The sequence below is a fragment of the Dipodomys spectabilis genome, unplaced genomic scaffold (genome assembly GCF_019054845.1).
Source record: "Dipodomys spectabilis isolate Male_0828 unplaced genomic scaffold, ASM1905484v1 ptg000209l, whole genome shotgun sequence".
Classification (NCBI taxonomy): Eukaryota; Metazoa; Chordata; class Mammalia; order Rodentia; family Heteromyidae; genus Dipodomys; species Dipodomys spectabilis.
The window spans coordinates 809,682-833,491 of record NW_024870886.1 but is presented as its reverse complement, the minus strand read 5'-3'; the positions used below and the strand labels follow the sequence as shown (position 1 = coordinate 833,491).

General features: G+C 36.0%; 1 pseudogene; it reads left to right on the top strand.

The window, feature by feature from the left end:
- The window catches only part of LOC122122428, a 267,246-nt pseudogene that overhangs the window by 228,917 nt on the left and 14,519 nt on the right, over window positions 1–23,810 (top strand).

The window sequence follows — 23,810 nt, the reverse complement described above, 5'->3', positions numbered from 1 at the left end:
GAAAACAAATGTTGCTATGACACTGAATGGCAACAAATAGTATCTGCTTCTAATACTGCTGGTAAATGAGTCGCTATCCTTTTACCAGTAAATTAAAAGCACAAATAAAACATTGGGATTTGGTTTGTAGAAAGATGTTACAATAAGGAAAGTTGTTAATGAGGAAATATACCAAGCTGATAATACATAGAGTCCGAACTGCTGAGCCAAAGTTGTGATTTCAATATGGAAATAATTATTTGTCCATTACTATTAAATCTTAGAGCAATCTTGCTTTCTTATTGGTCAGGGGTAGAGGTTGCATGGAACAGAATACCCAGATTAGTTTTAGTTTAAAGTCTCTCTTTCTCTTTCTGTCTGTCTGTCTCTCTCTTTCTCTTTCTATGTCTATCTATCTCTATCTATCTATCTATCTATCTATCTATCTATCTATCTATCTATCTATCTATCTATCTATCTATCTATCTATCTATCTATCTATCTATGTATCTATCTATCTATCTATCTATCTGTCTATCTATCTGTCTATCTATCTGTCTGTCTGTCTGTCTGTCTGTCTGTCTGTCTGTCTGTCTGTCTGTCTGTCTGTCTATCTGGAAATGGCTTGTGGATGAATGGGGACCTGGAATATATGGTCTTAGGTTTTTCTATCAGTGCTCCTGGAAGGCACATGAAAATGGTCCAGGGACTATATTGAGTGAGCAAATCTCCTACCTGGCTTCATGAATATATCAGCTGCTCTATATTTAAGTTAATGAAAATCTGGAGGCTTACAAATCATTTATGAGGTTCTTTCTTGGAATTTTTTTCTATTTATCTTTTGCTAGCCTATCTAATAGCAAAAAAATGAATACAGAACACTTGCATTTTTACTCATCAATATAATGCACACTATACAAATATAGAAAAATAAAGAGACATTAGAGATATTTTCTCTCTTTATGAGGCTTCCTCAGAGCCAGTATTGGATTTTGAACTTTTGCAATTATTAGTCTTTAGTAGTTGAAGGTTGGGAACTCTATGATCTATTCATTCAGCTTTAATTTGGGATGTGTTAGAAGTCTTTCCAATTGAACAAATTACTTGGATATGGCAACTAGTGGAGGTATTATAGGATAGAAACAAAGAATCTGCACCTGTAAAACCAGTAAACAGGTAACACAGAAAATGTCTTTCATTACTTGTTTGAATAGTGAAGTATCTAGCTTTTCAATGTGTTGTTTGTATTATTATTTGCAAATTTATCATTTACAAATTATTACTTATAAATTTAAAAGTTGCTAGTCATTACATGAATGTGTAAAGCAGATTAACATGAAATGTCTACAGTTTTGGATCTAACAAGTCCTGTTTGAGGCTCTAAAATGAACTCTAAATGAATTGACCTTAAAATAATCAGATTTAGGGTCACTGGGCAACCTATATTAGATTCTGGAATACATACTGTGCCGGCTGGACCCTTCTGGGTGGCAGGATGTGGCAGAATAAAACCATAAGCAATGGGCTCTGCCACATAGACTGCTGAACTGTCAGATTTTTTTTTTTTCAGATTCTGTGGCTCAGGCACCCGCGAAGCAGTAGATTTGCGATGAATAGTGCCCATATTGATTTTTCCATAATGGAGTGTAAAAGAAAAATGGATAGGTTTTGTTGCAGGTATTTTCATGGGGTACTAAATTGGAGGATTAGTTGCAAACAGCAGTACTGATAAAGTCTGCTGTCCATCTTGATGGTTGGGTCTTTCTATTAAAATGACACATAAATAACCTATTATATCCCCCACCCATGGAAATTCAAATGCACCTGTCAACTTGATAAAGCACTTGCCTGGAGGGAAGCATTGTTTACATTTTCACTCCATTCTTCAGGAAAAAAGTGAGATTCTAATTATTTCGCCCACTGTAAATTAATGCTGACTATGATGGTTAGCATATCTCTGTATTGTTACATCTTTTGGAAAGTTAAATAATAGAACTCTTCCATCATGTATTATGCAATGTGTATTTTATGACAGCCTTCCTGGAGCTCTTCTCATTCCTCTCTGTATGAAATGCTTATTTCTTCTCTGACTCATGTGCTTTCTGCCTCTTTTTCTTTCCATTTTTGGGGGAATTTTTTGTTGATACTAGTTATCAAACTTTACCCTTTCCTCTTTAGCCAGCCTTGTTTTCTTTCCTTTACTGAAATACATATGAACAATGTTCAGCTGACCACTCTGTTTTGAACAACCAAGATTGTGTAAGCCCTTTAGCCTCCTGGGATATTGTCCCCATTAGATAGATCATGTCTGAAGACATCATGTAGTTACATTTAGGATTGTTGCCTTTTGGGTCACTGAATTAATTGTCTTAAATTTACCTATTTCTTGTTATCCTCATGGTTTTCTCCTGGTTTGCAATTGTGATAAAATTATGTTGAAATATGCATTTTATACTAAGCTCTAAGTTATTTCCCCAACTATCTGCAGTCCCTCTTTCAGATTTGTGTACATATATCCTCATCACCACACACAATACCAATTTCTTCATAGGAAAAAATCACGTCGAGACACATAGTCTTTATGAATTCTTGTAAACACCTGGTAAGTTGCCTAATAAACCTGCAGTCCAGTGCTGTCCTATAGTTGTGAGTCCTGAGTGTCCTATTATTTCCTTTCCATAGGCACTCATTATTATATTTACTGATTGAGTACACTGCTTATTTAAATCTGTGTGTCCACTAGTAAATTTGTAATTAAATTCTCTGAAGAGAAAAGGGGAAATATTTACATTAGAGCTGCCCAATTGAAGACTTCTGGGAGGACATTGTAAGAACCAGAGATACGGTACAATGGCTTGCCTCCTACATTCTAGCATAGACTTTTCAATTCTTTTCTTAATATTTCTCCATGTGGTGACTTGATTCCTTGGGTCCACTTTTCTTCTCTTGTAAGGCTTAAGTCAATTTCTATCATAATCTTCTCGAATGCCACTTTCTTCCCAGAAGTAAATCCCAGCTTTAGTTCAAGAAATTATACCACAAAAACATTGACAAATTTAAATTGGACAATTTCAACATAAATGATTTAAAGATCTGTAACTATGCTCCTATTGAGCTAATTTAGCAAAAACTAAATTAATGGTAGTACCTTTTGGCTATAAACAGTAAGGCAATTTAATAACTTCATTACTTTAACTCATTAGTTTGGAAATCATATTTTAATAATAAATTTATATGTTTTTGAAATCTCTATGTAAATTTCACATCAACCAATCCAGGCTTATTGTTGTAAATTACCAAGAAAGTATACTAAATGATTTGAAAACTATTATACTCTATTATCTGTCAACTTTCATTTAATTTGCAATTCATTTGCTCTATCTTAAAAATTATATGTGTGATTCTAAAAATTGGGACACAAGTTTCATCTCTCTGCCTGCATTTGTGCAAAATAAGTGGTGGATCACACGCTCTAGTTGGTAGACTTTGGTTCTCTTGGAAGTCTTAAAGTTTGAAAGGCCTGAGAGAACTCACAGGTATTCTAAAACTAGACAGCATATTTTGCATTGTGAACTTGTGTCTAGCTGCCCATATGTTTGTCAATAGAATGTGGAGCTATAGTTTTGATAAATATACTTACAGAATATTTCCATATACTTTCTACTGAAACAACTTGAGATCTAGATCAGAACATGTCATAATTTTCATATGTTTGGTTGTGAGTGTGCAAGAGAGAGAGACAGAAAGACAGACAAAGACAGACAGAGATAGACAAAGAGAGAGACAGAGAGATAGAGAGAGATCAAGAGAGAGTAAGGGAGAAGGAAGGGAGGAAGACAAGCCAGGAAGAGAGAGGGAAGGGAGCAGGGGAAAAGGAGGAAGACCTATATCCTCCTTTTATCCAACCTGCCCATTTGTCTATCAGTCTGGTGTTAACTAACAAAATAAATGAAATAAGACAGGACTGCATTCCAGCCTAAGTCACCCAAAATAAACAATTTACAAGTCCAACTGGTCTATTTTCTTGTATAAGGGAGAGAAACCATCCAAGCACCAGTGGCTGGTGCCTGTACTCATAGCTTCTCAGGAGACTGAGATCCAAAGAATCTTCTTTAAAGGCCAACCTGGACAGAATGAATCGGTCAGTAAAACTGTATATCCAAAATAAGTATCAAAAAGCTGGGCTGGAGACATGGCTAAGGTGTTAAAACACTAGCCAAGCAAGTCCTGTGGTCCTGAGTCCAAATTTAAATTTGAGTATCAGGACAGAGAGAGAGAAAGAGAGAAAGAGAGATGGGGGAGGATGGGAGGAGAGAACCTTTGTCTACTATGTATTTGTTGCAGAGTGAAAGAAGCAAATAACCAGTGAGTCTCATGCTAACAAAAATGGAAATGCTTGGTAACCACTGCATCAAGATAGTCTTATCCAAAGACACACACCCTCATGGTTCTTGTTTATTTATTCTGGCTTTGAATTCCTTCAGATTAAAATAAAGCTGCAGGGAAAAATTCTTCTCCATTTGTGTGCTAGAGAAACACAGGAGTGGCACTTGCTATTGACCCTGAGTCCTGGCTCTTTTATGCATTTCCATTCTTGTATAAGCATGTTATTCAAATACCTTGTTTTAGAGGCTTTAGAGGTTGAGTTCATCTAAAAAATTACTGGACAAGAAACTTCATTGTACTCCGAGAAAGTGAAACCCTTATCAAAATGATAAGTATTCATAGGTATAATTTAGTTTTCCTTAGAAGCCATTGTTCTACAGATATAGAAGAGGATGGGAAGTTGGAAACATAAGCAAATATGCAACCAATGATATATTGATATTGATATAAATGTTAAAATAATATGCTCTACGTTTACAGACTTTGCGGTAAGTCTGTCTGGTTAAACAAACCATGATTATGCTGTGAGTAATAGAACAAACAAGTCATTGTCTGGGTCAATCTATGAAGTTCTATTATCACCTGGCCTCTGTTACTTTGCTTTTGTTTTATTTTAGATGAGAAGCCAGAGGTCACTTATTTCTATTTCCCATGTATATGATGTGTCTCCCAGGTCCCTGGTTGATTTAAAGCTGTTTAGGGTTTCCAATAGTTTAAGTATGCTTTGTCTAGGTGACATGGTTCATTCTGACAAGTTTATTCTGACTTGGCTGGCCAGAATGTGTTCTTCAACTGATTTGGTATGTTTCCAGGCATTATTCACTAAACTTATTTTCAGTTCTAATTTTATTTGCTTCTGCTGTAGCCTTTCTTATATACATATTGGACTACTTATTTGAAACTTGCTGGCTTACTTTGGGGTTTTCTTATTTTTTAAGTATTTTTTTCTGTAATGCATTGGTATAATTTCTTTTCATTTGTCTTCAAAGTTTATTTGATCTTTCTCCTGATATCTAGAATCTGTTTTTAATACCAGCCAATAAATTTTTCAGTTGTTATAATTTTTATGTTTAAATTTTTCATTTAGTTTATTTTTTATAATTTTTACCTATCTGGCAAGATGGTTCCTTATCAAAATACTCATCAGGACAATGTTGGTTTTTTTTGTGGGTTTTTTTGGTGGAGAATACTTAATTTTTAAAGATAAGTAAAATAAATCGTACAAATTCTTTTGTTTTCTAACTTTAATATTATTTAGAAGCAGGTTGCTATTGCTGGAGTTCTTTTTAATGATGCCACATTTTCTTCTTTAATTTTTTTCTCAAAATTTGTTGGTTTTGAATGTCATATTTTATATACTGTGTATTTTAAAATGTAGAGATTATGGATTCCTTTATCTTCTTCCAAAAATGAATCTTTTTTTTCCTTTTTTGGTCATGTAGTTAAATCATTACACAACTATGGTGAACTTCTTTCATCTTGGTTGTAAATTTTGTTAGGATAAATCTGAGGAAAGATCGAGGTATGCCTTCAGCTCCTTTAACTTAAGGTATTGTAAGCTCCATATGTGTTCACCACTGTAAATTTTTAGGAACAAATACAAATGATGAATCATTAGCTAAGAGAAGAATCAAATAAAATTACAAATGAAAAAGAGACATTACAATAGATTCCACAGAAATATAAAGACTCTTAAGGGATTACTACAAACATTATCCCCATCCCCCAAAATGAGATAATGGATAAATTACAAGTGTAGAATCACCGGGCGCCAGTGGCTCAAGCCTGTAATCCTAGCTACTCAGGAGGCTGAGATCTAAGGATCATGGTTCAAAGCCAGCCTGGCAGAAAAGTCCGTGAGACTCTTATCTCCAATTAACACTAGAAAACCAGAAGTGGCACTGTGGCTGAAGCAGTAGAGCGTATAACAGGAAGCGCCCAAACCCAGAGTTCAAGCCCCATGACTGACAAAAAAGAAAAAAAAAAGATGTAGAATCTACTACGAGTGGATCATGAAGAAACAGAAAATCTAAATAGGCAAATACAAGTAACAATCAATAATCAATGCCTCAAATATATAAAAGCCAAAGTCATGATAAGCTCATTTGTAAATTCTACCCAGCATTTAAAGAATTAATATCAGTTCCTGTCAAAACTTCCAACAAATTGAAATAAGAAAGCCCTTCCTAGTCTTTGCATAAGACCAGCATTGCCCTGATACCAAATTCAGACACTATTTAAGAAAATAAAATTATAAAGAAAGATCCCTGGTAAATCCACATGTAAAAGTCTTCAAGGAAATTCTAACAAAATTAAAAAAGAATTCAAATGATTAAACACTGTGGTCATGTATTATTCATCCTAAATATACAAAGTTGCTTTAAAATATATAAAGCAATAAATATGATGCATTTTATTGACTGTTATATGATCACCTCATTTGGGCAGGAAAAACATTTGATAAAATATCCTTCAGTGATTAAAACTCTCAAACTTTAAGTAGAAAGAATACCCCTCATACTGCAATTCCACAGCTAATATAATACTCAATGCTGCTCAAGTGGAAAGCTTTAGCCCACTTCCATCCCTTCTGTTCTATGTAGTACTGAAGTCTTGGCCTGAGAAATCAAAGAATAGAAATGAGGCATCCAAATCCAAAGGAAGAAGGTGATATGATCTTCAATACAGAATTAAAAAAATATTGTAAATGTGATGTACAGAGGGATTAGAGTTATATATGTCAGGTAATGAATGCATTTCTTTTTAATAATATTACCCGTCTCTTGCTTTCTCCCATGTTTTCCATTCTGACCCCTCCACTACTTATATGTTTATTTTTAACATAACATCTAGGATCACTGCTGAATTTGTTCACTCTTTGTCCCAACGTTTCTTTGCTCTCTTTTTACTCTCCCCCACATAGATTAATTTACATATAAGACAGTAAGTGCAGAAAAAGCAGCAACAATGGAGAAAAGTAAACAAAATAGAAGAAAACCACTTGATTCCATTTCTTGGCATAAATTTTCATAAATATCACTTTTTATGTTTTTATTATAAAAATAGTGTACAGAGGGTTACAGTAACATGAGTAAGGTAATGAGTCTATTTCCTATCAAGCATTGTTACCTCCTCCTTTGTTTATCCCCTACCATCCCTTCCTTCCTCACCTCCCCAATTCCTCCTCCCCCCAGGTTGTTTTCGACATAGTGTCTTGTACATCTCATTGCTACAATGGGTCAACTTATATCCTTATTTCAGCATTTTGTTATTGCCGTCCGCTCCCTAAATTTGAAAAATGTATATACAAGATGCAGGGCATCAACATCAAATACAGTGAAAACAGGGGTTATACCCGTGGGGGAAGAACATACAAAAGCAACAAAAAAAATCACATAGTATATTTTAAATATGTTTAAATAGCAAGCAAGAAAAAATTGTGTTCCTATCTTGGGGTTCATTTCACTTAACATCATGTTATATGGTCATATATGCATAGTTTGGCCTTTTCTGCTTGTCCTAGACTTATACTAGCTATTGGAAATAAGGGAAACCATGAGACCTATGTTTCTTTGTGCCTGGCTTACTTCACTTAATATAATTTTTTTCAAGCCTTTCCATTTCCTAACAAATGAGGCAATATCACTCTTTCTGATGGAGGCATAGAATTCCATTGTATATATACACCACATTTTCTTGATTCATCCATTTACTGAGGGGCATCTGAATCGATTCCATAGCTTAGCTATGGTAAATAATGCTGCAATAAACATAGTTGTGCTGGTAGATTTAGTATAGCCTTGTTTGTGATCGTTTGGGTAAATGAAAGCTCACAGATTGGGAGATCTTCACTAGCCATATAACGGACAAGGGTCTCATATCTAAAATATACTTAGAACTCAAAAAACGAAATCCCCTAACAACAAATCCTCAAAGAAACAACCACTCCATCAACAAGTAGACTAAAGACTTAAAGAGAAACTTCTCTGAAGAGGAAATAAGAATGGCCAATAGACACATGAAGAAATGCTCAACTTCTCTTGCCATAAAAGAAATGCAATATAACGACCTAGCTTTAGTTTTCTACAAGTGATTAGCCAATTTTGCCAATACCATTTACTGAAGAGACTGTCTTTCTTCCATTCTACTTTTTTAGCTCCCTTATTGCAGATTAGGTGGCTATAGGTCTGTGGGTTCATTTCTGGGTTTTCAATTCTATTCCATTGGTCCTCAGGTCTGTTCTTGGTGCCAGTACCAAGCTGTTTTGATGACTATGGCTTTGTAGTAAAGTTTGAAATTTTGTATTGATATTCCTCCAGCACTGTTCTTTCTGTGAAGGATCGTTTTTGCTATTTGGGATCTTTTATTGTTCCATATGAATTTTTGGATTGCCTCTTCTATTTCAATGAAGAATGAGGTTGGAATATTGATAGGTATGGCACTGAACTTGTAGATAGCCTTGGGAAGTATTGCCATTTTCATGATGTTGATCCTTCCAATCCAGGAGCATGGGAGGTTTTGCTACTTTCTAAGTTCTGTTTTGATTTCCTTTTTCGGGTTTTAAAGTTTTCATGATAGAGGTCCTTCACTTCTTTGGTTAAGTTAATTCCTAGGTATTTTATTTTTTTGTGGGCCTATTATGAATGGATTTGCTTTCCTGATTTCAGTCACACTTTTCTCAAAAATTATATTAAGTGAAGTAAGCCAGGCCCAAAGAAACATAGGTCCCATGGTTTCCTTTATTTACAATAACTAGTACATGTCTGAGACAAAGTAGAAACAGCCAGATAAGTTGATGTTAGGCAAAATGAACCCCAAGATAAGGATTCAAATGGTTTTTCTTTCTTGCGATTGTTTCTAACATATTTATAAGATGATTTCTTTGTTGCTTTATATGCAAATAAAAATATTCCACCTCACCCCAGTTAGAATGGCTATAATCAAGAAATCTAATAATGAATGCTGGAGGGGATGTGGCCAAAAGGGAACCCTACTGCATTGCTGGTGGGAGTGTAAACTTGTTCAATCATTTTGGAAAGCAGTATGGAGGTTTCTCAAAAGACTCCACATAGAGCTCCCCTATGACCCAGAAAATATCACTTTTTTGATCACATGCATCTACTATTGAGCTTTTGTGATGCTCTTCTAAGAATATTCTCCTTTGGTCTCACTGTGTGAATGTTGAGAGTCTTTTATAATTTATCATGTACAGTTTTTTTTGTCTTTACCATTTCATGTGTTTACTTATAGATTCATAGGCACATTCTAGTTACAATTATTGAAGGAAATGAGGCAACCTATATTTCTTTGGATTTGGCTAACTTCTCTTAATATAATTTTTCCAAATACAGAAAATTCTGCTTTACCAAAATATCTGTCCAAAGTAATAAACTAATTCTGTAAAGGTACAAGATAAAAATCAATATGGCATTTCTCTATACCAATAATGAGATATTAAAAGCAATCAAGAGAGCAAGTTCATTTACAGTAGAACCAAAAGTAAAATGACAAGGTGCTTAGCAATAAGTTTAACCAAGAAGCTGAAAGATATATATACTGTAAAATATTAAACCTAGGTGAAAGATATAAAAGACTCATATCGTAGAAATTGTTGAAATGGCCATATTATGCAATACAGCTACAGATTCAATGCAATCCCTACTGAACTTTCAATGGTATTTTTCAAAGAAATAGAAAAATGAGAGTTAATATGAATCTACAAAAGACCTCAATATCCAAAACATTCTTGAGCTAAAAGAACTTAGTTAGATGTGTGACATGACCTGGTTTCAAACACAGCACAGCTCTAGCAATCAAAAAAGCAAAGTATAGATATCAAAAGGATATACCTAGACAGATTAATGGAATGAAATAGAGATCCCCAAAATAAATTCACACGCTATTAGACCTGGAAGATGCCTTAGAAATTATTTAATTCAAGCTATTGAATAATAAATCAGAGGCCATGTTCTTTCTTTTATTGGTAATCAAACAGAGGCCAGATTGAATTAGTGGCTGAGACAGGAAACAGTGTAGGCATTCTGCTTCTCTGACATTGTTCTTCCTGATAGAAAACAGAGGGTCCAGAAATCATTTTTCACAGCCAAGTCCTCCAAAAATACTTGCTTCCCACTTGAACATTAAAGCATAGATCCATGATTCTGAAAAGAAAAATATAATTTTTAAGTTCCATTGAAATGGATACTTTAGAATATTTTCATATTTAGCAGTGTTAAAATGAGTCTTTTTGAAGGAGTACAGACTGAATTCTGGGGGTGGATGGCTGTCCAGTCATATTGGCATTCTACTATTTGCTAATTTTCCCCCTGAGTATACTTTTGTGCCCATTTCTGCTTCATTTACTTTGCCTGATAATTAAATGTAATTAAACATATAACCGGATCATTCCCTGTGTTAAGTTTTTAGGGGGCTATCATATCAATATACCATAAGCCAGTGATTTGAACAACAGAAACTTGCTGCCCCCTATTTTGTGAATTTACTATTCCAAGATCAAGATGTCAGCAGGCTTGGTTTCATCTCAGGTCAATATGTTCCATTCTTTCTCCCCTAGTTTCTGGTAGTATGATGGTAATCATTGGCTTTTCCTGGTGGTAGATACATCATTCTACATCATACAGCGATGAAATATCTCCCTACCCCAGCTCCCATGTTCTGATTTCATCTCTTATTCATTGTTTTTCATTCTATTAGCATTTTTTGCTCTATCTTGAACACAGACCCCAGAGCCACCTACTTGTTGCTCCCTCTTCTTATTACAGTGTTTCTACAATTGCATCTATGAGGCACATTCTCACCTCCTTCAAGTCTCTTGTCTAATGTGCCTTCTCAGAACTTTGCAGAATAAAAGTAGGTGCTCTCCATCAAAGAGCGTTCAAGGGGCCCTTTCACCCAAATCCAGTACTACTCGCAACTTGGTTTCAATTTTCTTCTCAGTACTTCACATTTATCCAGTTAGTGTTTATCTATCTTCCTCCCCTGGAATGGAGCTGCTTTAATTCTTTGTCACCACATTTCTTTGGCACATGTATCTATTTCAATAGATAGATACATGTTGAATAGTTGAAATAATGGATGAATTTGCTTTGAAGAAATCCTTTTTAAATCAGGAGTCCTAAATAATTATAATTTGTAATTCTTAATTTCTCCCCAAATCGCCTCTGCTGTGGTCAGTTTTCTGTGTGATTTCTTTTTTTCCTTCTCTTTTTTTTCTGCTCTGGAAAAGTCATGTTCAAAGAGTGAATTGCCATTTACACAAAGGACAAGCTCCAGAGTTCAAGTATGGGACTAGAATGAGAAGCCAGGAAATACTCACCCCTCCAAGTCTCAAAAGGCAGAAACGTCTTGAATCTCTGGACTCACTAAAAGTTACTAAACTGGAAGTTTAGGTAAAAGATACACCCTGAATCCCTCATTAAAAAATAGAAAATATTTCACATATGAAAACTTCACTTAAAGGTAATTTTTTCCCTTTCCCTTATTCTAAGTTCCAGCCCAAGAAAGAGATCTAACTATCTACCTATTATCAGTTTCAGGTTTGATTTAGGCTTTCTCAAATGCCTAGATTTTCCGTCTGAGTAGTCATAACTGACTACTTTAGAATTATTATTATTTATGTCTCATTTTCCTTACTACATTGTAAGTTTCATGCAGGTCAAGAACGTATTTTATTCTGTATCTCTTATGACAGCTAGCTTGCAAGATGGACTGAAAACTATTTTTATGTAGTAAAGAGGACTTTGTTAAAACTTAGTGCAAATGATACATACTGATTTCCTTTTATTGTTGCAAAATACAACTAGGAATTGGACATTATTCCTCTAAGAGGAAGATATTAGATTAAATGCATTCATTTTTGCCCTTAAACCATTACTATGACAATAATACATAATTCATTGCATAAGGCACATCGGGTTCACTTTTCATGTCCCTTCAGTATTATTGTTCTTGCAGGTACCGATGTGGTTTCTACTTCCTTCATTTCAGACTTATCACCCATAAAAATCAAAATAATGCTCTCTTACTTGTAGGAGTGTTTAATGAGGCAATTAATTATCACAGAATGCATTGTAGCTCTTGGAGTACATTTGGAGTAAAGGTTTTCTGTGCGTGCGGAGGGGTATTATGACGTGGACAATGTTCACCTTGTGGGTGGCATGGGCGAAAAGGTATGTTGAGAGAGAGAGAGAGAGCACACACCTGAATTGAGAAAGAGTTCAGATACACATAGTGGGATGTTGATAGTTAGTTTGCTTTCTTAATAGCTCTGAGAAATTGCCTTCGTATTATTAGAAATGCCAACTTAAAAGAGCCATTGCAACTGATATATCCACATTGCACTTGGATAAAAAAAACAAGTGAAATTTAAGAGCTGCCAGAGTAGGCATGATAAAAGGAACAGGAAACAAACACATAGGTTTTAGTATTGGATCCATTTCAGTCACTTAACTCTATGATTTATTTTTCTAATACATGTATTTTTAATGCCTACTGTAAGCCAGGCCCTCTTCCTTCTCCTCATGAAGTTTGTATCTGCTTGCAGAAAACTAGATAAAAAGCAAATATCCCAGGAAATATATAATATGGATGATAGTAAGACTTGAGTTAATGTTATGACAAAAATCAAGCATAAGGTACAGCTGAGGGTGGAGATACTATCTCCTTTGGAATGGTCAGGAAAGACCCCCCTCCTCCCCAAAAGGTGACATTTGTATAGTCTTGAAGGAAGATGTGAGCCAAGTAGGTGTCTGGGAAAGATTCATGTAATACCCCTTGTGAAACTCATGTCTGAGCATGCTCAGTATGTGATAAGTTCAAGCCTGCTGCTGCCAATCTTCCCTCCTACATTTGCAGTATATTTATCTTGCTGAACATGGCTTTTGAAATAACATTAGAGTACAAAAATCATATTCCTAATTCATGTAGTTTTTCCCCTTTCAGTTGATATAAAATATGTTCACAACTAAAATCTGAAGTTGTTTATCCTGAAAGTATAGTATATGCACACACACACTTACACACACACACACACACACACTTATACACACACACACACACACACACACACATGCCTCCTTCCAATATTTTGCTTGTCATACTGTGATATTTTCTATCATTAAAGAAAATGAAACCAATGGATGAACTTAAAACCCCGTAGTAGTCACCAGCAGAGAGAGCAGGTTACCTTTCAGGTGAAAATTTGCCAGACAGAGAAAATACATTTTACAACATATGCATTGAAGTAGAAGTAAAAGTGCCATTCTAAATGGCATTTTAACTTTCGTTTTGTTGTTATTGTTGTTGTTGTTGTGTGAGCAGGGTCTCAATATGCTCCCTAGATTGGCCTTGAACTCCTGGACTTAAGTAATCTTCTTGTCTCAGCCTCCTGAAAATCTCAGAATATATTTGTGCCAGTCATCACACCCAGCTTGACTGATATTTCACAAATTAAAGGAAAAGTGATCTTTAGATTAGTAGCTATATTAAGCTCATTCTAACAATGAGTTAGCAGCTTCTGGGCTTTAATGGAGCAGAGTCAATGTTTTCTTCTATGTCGCAGCAACATATTTCAAGTTTACTATCTGCAAAGAAAAGGAATTTGGTCATGTTTGTTCCCTGCAGATCGTTGGGCATACACATTGTTTTAAAATTTAAGTTGAGTGACTCTAATTATTTTTCCTTTGTTTTGTCATGCCAGTAACAAATGCTTTGCAGGGAATTTCAAATTTTAATTTTTTGCTTCCTGATATTTAGGAAAGAATGTTGGATATTGTGAAATTTCCCTTTCACAACTGAGGTTTCTTACCCGCCATGGATTGGGAGACGATCTTCACTAGCCATACAATGGACAAGGGTCTCATATCTAAAATATACCTGGAACTCAAAAAATTAAATCCCCCTACAACAAATCCTCAAAGAAACAACTGCCCAATACATAAGTGGGCTAAAGACTGAAAGAGAAACTTCTCTGAAGAGGAAAGAAGGATGGCCAATAGACACATGAAGAAATGCTCAACCTCCTTAGCCATAAAAGAAATGCAAATCAAAACAACATTGAGATACCACCTCACCCCAGTTAGAATGGCTATAATCAAGAACTCTAATAACAACAGATGCTGGAGGGGATGTGGCCAGAAGGGAACCTTACTGCATTGTTGGTGGGAGTGTAAACTTGTTCAACCACTTTGGAAAGCAGTATGGAGGTTCCTCAAAAGACTCCACATAGAGCTCCCCTATGACCCAGCAATCCCACTTTTGGGCATTTACCCAAATGATCACAAACAAGAACACACTAAAGCTACCAGCACAACTACTTTTATTGCAGCAGTATTTACCATAGCTAAGGAACTCACCCGCTGACTTTAACATGAAGCGCAGTGGTAGGTAAGGGATAACACTGATGGTCATGTGATGGTAATGACTAACTGTAGTGAAGCAATGCATTCACCACCTGTAGAGTTTATCTCTCAGAGAAGTAGGTGGCTGCAGCAGGGGTGGATGGATTTTTCCCTTGACCCCTCTCCCTTCTGTCCTCACTCACACATCCCCCTTTCTGACTTCACTCCTAATCTCAAGTTCCTGGTACTATGCTTTCAAAGTCATAATGCATTACTAACTTCGCAAGTATTCAGTGTGAGCAGGGAACTGTGGCAGAAGGTTACTACTGTTAATGTTTGCATGCATACCCACAGGCAACAATTTGGGAAATAAGGCCAAGATCTGTTTGTGATTCTTTCATGAACAGTCCTGCCATTTTTTTCTCTCACATTTAGTCCTGTTTCTTTGAGATTTGAAAATATCATAACCAGAAGTCAAATTCTTTGTAGTTTCTTGATTATTTTTAAAGAATTTGATTTGGGGAAGGGAAGGGCAATAACAAAATGGTGAGAGAAAGGACAGAATAAACCAATGCAAAAGCCATAGGCACCAGACACTGTGTTGGAAATGAACTTTACAACTTAGGGGGAGGAGTTAAAGGGGAGGGGCAGTGGGAGTAAAATGAGGGAAGGATAACTGTTTGACAAGAAATGTACTCATTACCTTACTTATGTAACTGTAACTCCTCTGTACAACACCTTTACAATTAAATTAAATTTAAAAAAGAACTTTATAGTAGTGATATGAAAGGTATGTTTACACCAATAGAATTTACACTAATAGATATGAGGTATAAAATTGTTTTTTGCCAAAATAAGAGATATTTTGTAATAAAACTTATGACAGAATGTGCATACAAAGACATTCGCGTGTGAGTTTACTTTCCTCCAATAGCATATTTCCTGTCTCAACTATGAACAGGTAATTTTGTTCAGAAGCATGACATTTTTTGTCACTGTACCATAATTTGTTGCTTTTCTTTAAATTGGTTCAAATTGGAGTGATTGTTTTATACTCAGAATCATTAAAGAATGAAACATCTGGGTATCATCATTTTATTTACTTATTTGTAGGTAATCTTCCATTAACGTATCTGCTCATTTATTACAAAGCCATACAAAAAATGAAGAAATGTGCAAGATTGCTGACATATATTGACTTCTTAGAAATCAAAATATCATGCAGATATCTGTGGCCCATGCTTGCCATCCTAGCTAGATCAGATGATTGTAATTCCCAGCCTAAGAGAAAAATCTAAGAGATTCTATCTCCAACTGACCAATGAAGTATCATCCTAGAGTTCAAATGGTAGAGCATTAGCCAAGCAAATGAGTAAAGGGAGTTCAAGGCCCTGAATTCAAACCCTGGAATCATCACTGATAATAATAATAATAATAATAATAATAGGTATTATTAACAATAACATAAAATAAGTAAAAAATCAATTGTCAAGATGAAAACTGAAAATATCAGATAGATATGTGGTTCTAAGATGTAGGATGTAAGCCAATGTTTAAATATTCACATAACTTTTATATGTTAGTCTCTTCTAAGTGCTAGCTATGTGTTTGAACCAAACATAGAAAACTAGATACATCAAGGAAGAGCTATCATTTTTGCAACATGAAAAACCAACTCTTTTATATCTTTTATTTCTGTAGACAAAAGTTAGAATATTTTACTAGACACAATCTGTGAATCTTTGATATTTTTGTTTATACTGGGAAATATGGTAGAACACAGATGCCACCTTCAGCATGCATTTACATTTATTTAATGCTAGAAGAATGTATTGCTCAAAATTCATGGATTGTAAATTTAATCTCTAATGGATAATAAAAGGCAATTATGTCTGCTCTCACAAATGGATCAATGCCATTTTCATGGGAGTGGGTTAGTTTTTGCAAGAGTAGATTTCTTATGAAATCAATTTCTGTCCTGTCTTCATTTTGCTTTCTTTTGCTCTTCTACCTTTTACCATGGGATGAGATCACACCTAGGCCTTCACCAGATGCTTAGTTTTTCCGATCTCCAAAACTGTGAGCTCAATATATGTCTATTCAGTTATAAATTACTCAGTCCTAAATATTGTGTTATAGCAGCAAAAAAACAGACTAAGAGAGGAAGGCATTGCTTCTCAGGACAAAAGCCAAGTCTATATGGTTTATTCTTTCACGGGCACCTTGGTTTTGTTTGTTTGTTTGTTTGTTTTTACCACATGGTTTGCTCCTAAACCCAAGCAATAAAAATCTCCATCACCAGACACAACTTATTTAGAGTTTTAGCTCAAGTACCCAGAAGAATAACTGGATCATCCAGTATGACCTAATTTCCTGACCCTGGTTCTTTCTTGCTGACTTGCCATACCTGGAAACTGAGTGCAAATTTCGAATGAGAAGAGAAAAGAAATCCACCCAAAAGCTGTTAAAAAATGTATCGATGCAGTAAATCTATGTACTACTGTGTAATTATAATAACACAAACAACTCCACTATAAGGGCATTCACAACAGACCTAATTTCATGCTGAACTATTATAATGCAATTAACAGCCTCACAGTCCTGTTTTAATTAAGCTCTGTTGTGAAATATGCAGCATTCGAACCTGTTCTGGCCTGTTTCGTCTACCATTGAATTACCATCCTTAACTTGTTTTTCTGCTGAATGATGGATTTCATTTAAGGATGATTGTTCACAGGGCTGGGATTTTGTGGATTCCTCTAAGTTTTTGTGCCTGCAGATCCAGGCCAGCTTTATAGCTCCTTACTCGTGTCCTATATGTGTAGATTCTTGATTTGCTTGTCTCAGTAGATTTATTAACTCACACTGGGCTCTCTTTGGAAATGAAGAGACATGTTTGATTGGTTTAATGAAAGAGATTGTCAATGGCAGGAGAGACACTTGTGGAACTCACCTCTGATTATGTAGGACAGTGAATCTGTCTTCTCAACTCACTATCTCTTTGTAGAAAGACGGAGGAGTGAATTCCAATTTTCCATGGAGATTATTTAGATGGCTGAATACTTTCATCATTACTCATTCTCTAGCAAATGCAAACCAAAAGCATGCCTAGAAAAAAACAACTTAAAAAATCATTTCTTGTTCCCTTCTTCCTTTCTCACCTACCCTACTCAAGAATGTCCAGGTTGTCTGGTATTTGCCTTAACAGGTCTTTCTCTCCCGCTTTTGGCATTGCTTTTGTGGCCTGAAATAAAATTAAATGGGAAATATTACAAATGGACATTGAACTTGGTAATCAAATATCATAGGTCACTTTACCAAGAAGTTTTTCCCCAAACTGCTATTTCTAAGGATCTAGAGTTAAAAATAAGGGGAACAGAGTTAAAGAAAATCTGTGTTTAGCTAATACATTGTTCAGGACTGAGTCACATGACCTAAGAAAAAACAAATGATGAGTGTTCATTTCTCTCCACCTCTGTATTCTCCTCTCCTCAGTCGCTCTTCTAGTTTTACCCTTGTTTTTTTTTTCCCCTCCTTCTTTAACTTGCCCTACTTTCTTAACTCTAGGGAAGATTTTAGGAAGTTTTAAAGCTCAGCATCCCCAATTGCTTGAAGCTATCTTTGGTTATAAGTTCCATGAAAAAGCAATTACCCTTAGGGTACAGTGTTTCCATAGCCAATATGAAAACTTTCAATAGATCAGCAGGTAACTGGAAATATTGTCTTCTGTTAAACTCCTGTGTCAGATCTTTAAACCATTTTAGGGAGATTTTTTTCCCTGCTCACTTGAGTGGTGCCCTCTCTCTCTATTTTTTCCTTTCCAGAAGGAGGTAAGGATCCACACAACAGAGTAAGTTTTCCCTGAATGCACACTTCTTAATGTTTGTGGGTGTTTGATTGCTTTATCTTAAGACCTTCCACCTAGAATGGAGCAAAGTTGCTTTAGTATTAGGACTTCAAACTCCACCCCTAACAAAAGAGAGAAAAAATATGCTCCAAAATTTCTCCTATTTAATCTGCTCCAAACCCTGGGAATAAATACCCTTGGGTTGTTAGTAGAAGTCATAGTCACCAATAGTTTGGCCAATGAATCTATTTCTGTAGAGTTTCTACCAAAACCTGGGCTAGAGAAATCTTCCCTTATGACTCTTTACTGAAGGGAAAACTCAGCGTGTAAAATCAAGTCCAGACACTTCTGCATTCTGTAGCAGCACAGTAATGTACCAACACAATAGTGTGATCATCAGCTACATGACCAAATGTTTTACCACATGGTGTTATCAAAAGTGTGTGGGCTTGAGAGTCAGACTAACCTGGGTTAAAATATCAGTAATGCCTGATTATGACTGGGGTATTGGGAGCTGATGGCTAAATCTCTCTTGCCATCTGAGCTATTAGAGAAAATGTAGACATGGGATCCAAGCCAAAGGAAATAAGAAGTATTAGCCTCATTACTGATAGTGCTACTTGGAAGATGTGGCTGTAGATCAGGTGCTAAATGGGTATGCTACTTTGTCACTCTATACTAATAGAGACAATGCAGATACTGAGACAAAATGCTACTATGAAGAGGCCTGCTGCTCCTGTAACTAGTCTATGGATGGATAGAAAATATGGGAAATTCCTTGGAACAGCCCAGAGCTCCAAAGATCAAGAGAGAAAGAATAAGGGAAGTTCTAGTTTCTCTTGTCAATTCACAGGAAAGAGAGCAAGTAAAGCATACTAAGAGGGACCAGGAATAGAGAATTTGGACATGGAGGAAGAGAAGTAAGTCTGAGGTTAAGCATCATGACATAACTGGGTTTAGGGACAAATTACTTAACATTTCTGGACCCCCAGTTGCTTTGCCTATAAAACAGAAATAATACTACTAATTGTATATATTTGCTTATATAAAATCACATGTAAATGGATTTGGGTGGTGGTGGTGGTGGTAGTGATATGGAAATTGTCACTTTAAGGTTCACCAAGAAATAATGCTGACTTACTTTCCAGGCTTTTCCGTATCCCCTGGCTTTCCCTTGCAGAAACATCAGTCAATGTCAGTCAAAGATGAGTTGGGGCAGAAAGCAATCTATTCCTCTACTTCCTAAAGTCCAGGGTGTTAGAAAAGAAGAAAGTAAGGAAGACTTATTTTTAATGTACTCTACATAGTTTATTGGCTCAATTTTCAGGCCACTTGCTTTTGGAAAGGCATTAGCTTCTAAAGCAAGAAATTTTGTTTTCCAGTCTTGCCCACCTCCATGTTCCTTTAAATGTGCACCTAACATCAAGGCTGTGTTTGATGTTGCATTACAAAGAGACCTATATAAAACCTGGCTTGGAGCTGTGTACAGGATATGGAGTTGCTAGGCTCAGTTTAGATATTGCCTCCAGGACCTGGAGTCTCAAGAGGCCTGATTTAACCCCGAAGTGTACGGTCTCACCAAATGTAGTGACCAGGTTACCATGTCAATTCTAAAACAATCATACTCTATACGGGATGCTATTGCAGTTGCTAGCACAGTTTTAGCATAGCTTTCTGAATTTCTTCCTTAGACACGTCTATAATGCTGGTTTGATTCTAGCCTTCCTGATCTCACAATGCTCACAAAAGTTTCATTTCATCCAGGTGTGGGTGGCTTGCACTGATAATCTTACCTACTCAGGAGACTGAGATGTAAGGATCGCAGTTCAAATCCAGCCCAGATAGGAAAGTCCATGAGAATTTTATCTCCAACTAACCACCAAAAAACTGGAAGTAGAGCTGTGGTTCACGGCGTAGAGTGCAATACTTGAGCACAAAAGCACAGGGACAGAGCACAAGCCCTAAACTCAAATCCCAGAACTGGCTTACACATTCACACACCACCCCTTCCTCCACATAAGCTTCATTCAGTGGCATCATTGGCCTCCATAGTCTTAGTTTGTTGCCACCTCTAAGATTCCTTCTTCATTTGATATCATCTATCGAATTAGCAACATGACTGATCTTTCCCTACCTCACATAGAGAAAGCAGTGTCTCAGTCAGAAATTGAATTATCACCATCCAAATGCAAGGTTCAACATCCAGTTTAGGTTAGATGGTCTCCAATCTCTCTTCCTTCTGGAGGACCATTCATTTTTATTATTTTAAAACAAGCCAGACTAAATCTTAACCTCTGCTCCTGAACTTCTACAAGCTTACTGTGTTTATGAATCACATACACCATGTCTGCATAGCTTCTAGTCTTGAGAACATCAGCTTTGTACTTCAAAACCCACAAGACCAGACAAGGACCAATTGCTGAGCTGTGAACCCACCGTGCACTTGAATATGTCTAAGTCTTTCCCTGTAGTACTCCTCTTTCATACTCATCTGTAAGATTTTTCATCCACAGAAATCTCATCATATTTGTTGTTGATAATCCATGTGCGATAATTGCATGTATTTATGGGGTACAGTGTGAGGAGTTGATACATGTATACATTGTGCAATGTCAAATCATTGTAAATTCAATATATCTGTCATCTCCTAAATTTATCATTTTTGAGCACCCCTCAGAATCTTTTCTGTTTTTATTTTTAGATATTCAGCACAAAATAGTCATAGTCAGACTACCCTTCAATATACTATAATTATAATATGACAGCTGCGGGCCATATTTTCTTTCCTCACCATGAGTACCTATTATTCTACTCTCTCCTTTTATGAAGTCAGCTTTTGTTGGATTCTGCTTATGTGTTAAGCCACACAATATTTGTCTTCTCTCTGCCTGACATACTTTACGTGATGTCTTCTAAGTTTATCCATGTTGCTGCAAATATCAGGACTTTATCCTTGTTATGGCTTAATAATATTCCATGGTTTATATATACCACCTTCTTTATCCATTTGTCCACTCATGGGCACTTGCAAATTGCTTATCTTGCTGTTTTTCTTTCTTTCTTTAAAAAAAAATCTTTTCTTAAAATTTTATCAAATTCATAGCCATAACCAACTTTCAGTACAATCAATGAATAAGCATAATTTGGGCATGGATATTTATTAACATTTTTGTTTAGTGAGTAGCATATAAGTGAAACATAAACCTGAAGGTAGAGTCAGGACTTCATTCATTGTTTTCTGGAACAAGTGAAATTAGACAAAAATTATTTTCTGGACTTATTGGAATGTAAGGTTCCCACCATTCACCAAATTCCCAGGCGCCAGAACTTGATGACAACACATACTTCTATTCAGTTCTCTCCCTCCACATCAGAGGATTTCAGGATACAAAAAAAAAACATTCATAGGAGAAAATGGGATGAAGTGAGTCTACGGATATGCTTGCGTGGTCCATGTCTTGTCATGTCCTGTCATGGTAGTATCTTGTGTGAGGTGCCTTGCCAGGTACCTGCCTTGTGCGAGGTCTGCTTAATTTCCTCTTCTATGGCAGGAAGGTGCCAGTGGACTTTGAGCTCTTATATCTAGGTTCCTTTGACATGCTTGTCAGACTCAATCTTATTGGAAGCTAAATGAAGGCAAGTGTCTGACCATGAGTTCCTGCTAGGTTATAGTGTAAAGAGCATACATATACTGTCTCACAATCTTACTTTTTAAATGGATTTACCGTTAACCTCTGTTTAAATCATAGGATGTCTTTGCCTTTTCTATCCCTCAAGCCATTTCAAAAAGCTTACAACTTTTTTTTTTCTATCTGACCAATTATTGATTGTACCTTGTTGGTTTCAAAGACAAAGTCCCTAGCTCAATTCTAGAGCATTTATCTTATAGGATTGACTTAAATAGTACTTGATCAGAAGTTTCTTCACACTACATCTTTTTGTATTTGTGAGAATTTAAAGTATTTTTAAATCTGGTTAAGACCAGTATTTTTAAATCTGGAAGGCTTGTTTGATACCAACTTTCTGGAAAAATGGACACCACTTCTCTGTCTCAGAATGAGCCAATGAGGAAAAAAACGTATGGAAAACTTCATTTCCAAAGCTCAAGCATGTGAATATGTAAGATGGAAATTTTAGGACCCTTTTATATAGCTCAAAACAATGGGTAAAGACAGGTATCTGAAGGTCATAATTTTTATCGGTTGCAAATGAATTTTAGAGTGGCATTGTCTAACTCTCATTGCTGATATTTTAAACAAGCAATAGAAATGTGCCTTTTCAACTCATTCATATTTCAATTAACATTAATGAAGGTCCCACAGGGTACATTGTATTAGGTGATGAGATGGATACCTGTGAAACTCTATTAAAAAATAAAGTCCATTAAGTACAAAAGTGAGGATCATCACCAAGAAAAACCAGGAAAGTAGGCAAAAACTCTGCTGTGTGTGGATAAATGTACTTTTAATGAACCTTGTCCACTGGTCAAGATGTCAGAAACTTAGCTTTATTTTGAGTGAGAAAGCAAAAAAGAAAAAGAAAAAATAAAGGAAAAAAGGAAGAAAAAAAGAAAAACATAAAACCATCTGTACGCGTTTATTTTTTTTAAATTCAATACTGTCATTGTCACAGTCTGCTTGATCTCCCTATTTTGGGTTAATATGGGAGTCAATTACAGCTTCGTCTGTGTAGAATTAACTTTACAGAGTACACACGCGGGATTTGTCTATCTTCACTCTTTAGATATATGCCATAAAAATATGCATGGAAGGGAAGCAAAGCACTGCAGATGGCAGAGACTTTCAGATTTATTGTAAAATCATTTAACATCGGTTACGCTCTTGCCAGAAGTTAATTAATTTTTTCCCTGTTCTTTTCTGGGGCTGGGGGCCTGTGGATGGGGGGGGGGGGCCCTCTGGTCTCACTAGGTGGCAGTGTGTGATTACCTGTCGAGAGACCATAGCATCGAGTCCAGTGTGTCTAGTTGTGACCTCCAACATCAGAACAAGATTCCTGTGTCTGCACTGGGTCCAGGAAGTCTGACTTCTCATATAGCTATATACATACATTGTATCTCAGTGGGTTCCAAGAGCTCTATCGCCATTTTCTCGGACTCCTGGATGGGGCTATCATTGAGGTATGTATCTGTGAACTTTATCTTTATACAAATGCTGTGTGTAGTGTACTATATTTGTCCATATATGCATGTATCTGTCTATACTTGATTTCAAAGACCTCAG